This window comes from Hylobates moloch, unplaced genomic scaffold (genome assembly GCF_009828535.3).
Source record: "Hylobates moloch isolate HMO894 unplaced genomic scaffold, HMol_V3 SCAFFOLD_13, whole genome shotgun sequence".
Classification (NCBI taxonomy): domain Eukaryota; kingdom Metazoa; phylum Chordata; class Mammalia; order Primates; family Hylobatidae; genus Hylobates; species Hylobates moloch.
Window position 1 is genome coordinate 1,436,753 of NW_026652288.1, and position 4,075 is coordinate 1,440,827.

Below are 4,075 nucleotides of genomic sequence, written 5' to 3' on the forward strand. Positions count from 1 at the left end.
CATAAGGGCAGAATGCTGGGTGGGAGCTGCAAACATTATGTTCAGCAGAGGAGGAGACAGAGTCCTAGGCAGACTTCAGTACAGTCCTGCTGCTAAGTACCTGGAGCTAGAGCAGACCCCGCAGGTTACGGACGTGGATGGACCTCAGTAAGGCCGCCCCCACTTTACTACTACGTGTGTGTTCAGGCCATCCACACTTCTGACTGGTTACAGATTCAGAGGTTTCTGAGACCCCCTCCAGCTACATCTCCTGCTGGAACCACCCACACAACAGATGAAAGTGCTGTGGTTACTAATACAGCTGTATTATAATTGATACCAATCTGAACCCTCCAAATGAAATACATCAGGTGAGGTCAGGGAGGGTCCCAAATGCAGAGCTTCTGTGCCTGGCCTGTGGGATCAGGGCCCATCACCACCCGGCACAGGGACATAATCACCAACAGGGAAGCTCTACTGAGCTTTGGTGTCCAGAGTTTTCACCAGGGTTTTATGGCTCAAGCAGGACTGATGACTCACTGTCCATGGGGTTGAACTCTCCAGGGAGGTCAGGTTGACAGCACGAGGCCCAAACACTTCACCCTACAGTGGCATGGTCAGTCCTGGTGATCAGCCTCCATCCTGCGTTCCTTCATCAGCGTCAGCTCAGACATGGCTGGGAGCTCATCATGAATACACACATTCCTGTCCCTGGGGAAATTCCAAGGGCTTTGGAAGCTCTGTCCCAGGAACCTGAGGAAAAGACCCAGTTCCTTCTCAAACACACAAGCTTTACATGGATACTCGTGTTTAGGCAAGTGGCCCCCCTGCTGTGTCTGCCGTTCTAAGCAAGCACCCTACACACAAGGCGTAATCACTTTTCTGGTCATCTCGGGACCCTTTCCAAGCCATCCAGGTGTCCTAGGTACTAAGGAGTCACACATCTACCCGCAGCATGCTCTGGGGCTCTGTACTCACCTCCAGATGCCTTCCAGACATCTCCACCTCGATGTTCCACAAGAATTCCAATGTTATGATGTCAGAAACCAGAACATCGCTCTCCATAAAAAATGCGCTTTTTCTCCAGAATCTCTAATGCGATCCTCTGCCAACCTGGAGGTCATTCTCACCTCAATCCCTACCCCGTCCTTAAATACAGCAGCCACAGGATCCTGTTCATTCCTTGTGCTTAGCACTGTGCCTTCCACATGGCTGTTGGCAGAGCTCTGGCCCCTGGACCGCCACTGAGACCCCTCCTGGGCACGTGCCTTTGGGTCTGCCTGGCTCATCACAGAGAATGCAGCTCACAGAGAATATGCCGCAGCTCGGACCCTGCCCCTGCTGTATGCAAGCACCTCTCAGCCCCCTGCCTAATGGGGTGGGCTTGGGGCCACCATCTCCGGTGGCTTTGCATCTGTTCTTCCAGCCCCTTCTCTCCCCAAACACCAGACATCAACTTATTTCAACTTTATTTCCTGGCAAACTGCTACTGAACCTTCTAGAATCTGCTCAGTTGGATGGCTCCCTCTGTGCACCCCTCCAGGCCCTGGTTCCCACCGTCTTCCCAGTGTGAATATCCTTCTAGTGCTACAGCCCACCCCACGCAGCCCCAGGACAAGGTTTCCATGCCTAGCTCCCTGTCAAGGCCAGGAGCCCTCCGGGATGGACTAGAACAGTCATTGTTGAGTGAAAACAAGTGTACTGTGTGCTGCACTGCATGCACCACTGCCCAGCCCCAGGTGATCAGGCGGACTCTTGGGCAGCCTTGCAGTTCTGAGATTGCCGTGACATTCACTGGGGTGGGTGACAAAGACTAGAAACATCTGCAAAAGACCTCTGCATTCTCTGCCTTAAGTTTGCTCAAGTTTAGAAATCATCAGAAACATCGTAATAATGATTCTGAGGTCATTTCAGCATCTCAGCAGAGCTTCAGGGGAAGTGCTGGGTATGGACATTCCATCATGAGGAGGGGCCCTGTGACTGCAGATACTCAATGCCTCCCAAGTGCGCTGGTGCCACCTTCAAGTGACACTTCTCAGAGTGTCACCCAGTGGCCCAGAGGCTCCCCAGTGTGTAGTCCACCCTCACTCAGACACGGCGGCCTATACCTGATGTCCACACTCCCCACCTGCTGCCACCCACAGGAGCATTTCAGGGCATCATGAATTGGTGACTTTTCTTTCCAGTTCAACAGGCATCTCCTAAGTCACCTGTGATGATTGCTTTTATATGTCCACGTGGCCACACTCATCTAGACATTGCTCTGAAGGTATTGCAGTTGTGGTTAATCTCTGTCATCAGTTGACCTTAGGTGGAGGAGGTGACCTTTGATGATGTGAGTGAGCCCTGTCTAAGCAGGTGAAGGCATTGAGAGCAAAACCTGAGCTTTCCCAGAAAAGGAGAAATTTTGCCTCAAGGCTGCAGCTTCAGCTCCTGATTCCAGACCTGCTGGCCCCACAGTCACCTGAGCCGATTTTAAAAATCTACCCATCAATCAATGTATCCATCCACCCACCAACTCACCTATTCATACACGTACTCATCCTTCCATCCATTCATCCCTCCCTCCTTTCCCTCCTTCGTTCATTCTTCTCCTCCCCCCACCTCCCTCCCTCCCTCCCTTCCCTTCTTTCCTCCTTCTTCCCCCAGTCCCTTCCCTCCTCCCCATCCCGGGATCCATCCTACGGACCCCATCCTACGTGTCCCTGAAGACCCCCGAGTGGCCCGGCATTCGTTTGCGTGTGTGTGGTGTTGGCAGGGAAGTCTGGGCAGGGGCTGGTCAGTGCAGTGACTTGGGCTTGAAAGAATGAGGTTTTGGTGGTGAGCTCTTCCCTGCAGAGCTGAATGTGCTGCCTGTGTTTTGTTCACGGCTTCCTGCGTCTGCCCTCTAGAGGCCCACAGAAGCCTCGCACCTCCCCGGCCCGCGTCTGCGGGTGAATTGTCTGAGCCGGGGCACAGCAGCTTAAGCTTCATGTTCTCCCGGCCCAGGTGAAATACTCTCACCCCCTCTGATGGCCACTTTCCAAGCCTGTTATCCGCCCCCCAGTCCTGTGATTTGTCCCACAGCAAACACTCCTTCCAGGTGCGAGTTGTGCCAAGGAACACTGCTTTCGTTGTCACACATAGTACTTAGACGTGGTGAGTGAAGAGACACTTGGTCCCAGGCCCCCTTCTCTATACACACTGCCCTGTGTGCTACAGCATGCCAGGCAGGGTGCCAGGACCGCAGGCCCAAGAGGACCATGGCGGCAGCTGTCTGAAGACCAGCTCACAGCAGGGGCTGCGCTGAGATCTTCTCCTGGGTGCTCATGCTGGGGCCCGAGGTCATATGGAAAAGGTTTGTCCCCCTCGCTGGATGTCACAAGGCTCAGGTGAGTGGGTCAGAGCTCTGTTCCCAGTGAGTTCCCGGTCAGTGTCAGCTCAACCACAGCAAAGGGCAGCCAGGCAGGGCACTGGGCTCCTGGCAGACCCACGGTGAGAGGCAGCTGCAGGCTCAGAACACAATTTACTGTGTTCAGTTCAGCCACAGAAAGATGAGATTCTAGAATTTAAATGCTAAGCATGGAGAGTCACCACTTCTCTGTCCAAAGGTCCCTCCGTCCGCCAGAGCACCGGGCAGGCACCCGGGACATGGCCAGGAGGGGAGAGAAGGGGGTCCCGAGGGTCCTCACCTTGTTAGAGTCACGTCTTCACTGCTCCTCTCCAATGGGATCTTTATGTAAATTAAGCTGCCCACTTAGATTCCACATTTTTCTCAGAAAGGCGCCAACAAGGGCTTTCTGCACGCCTGGGTGATGAAGTCAGAGGGTGGAAGGCTCATGTCTGGGAGAGGGGCCCTGCTAATAACCCCCTCCCCAAAAGGGGTCGTTGGTGTAGAGGGAGGCCTCCCCAGCCCAGGCCCATGGCACGCTGTGGGCGGAGGTGGGCGACCCTCTGTCCTCCCTCCGCGAGAGGGTCTGCTTCCTGCCTTCCATGAGCCGTGCTGGGGCTAGCCAAGGCCCCCTCAGGAGGGGAAGCACCGAGAGGGTTACAGGATTACAGTGGAGGGAGTTTAATTGGGTGACTGAGAGGTGAGGCAGTTAGGGAAGCAAACAAG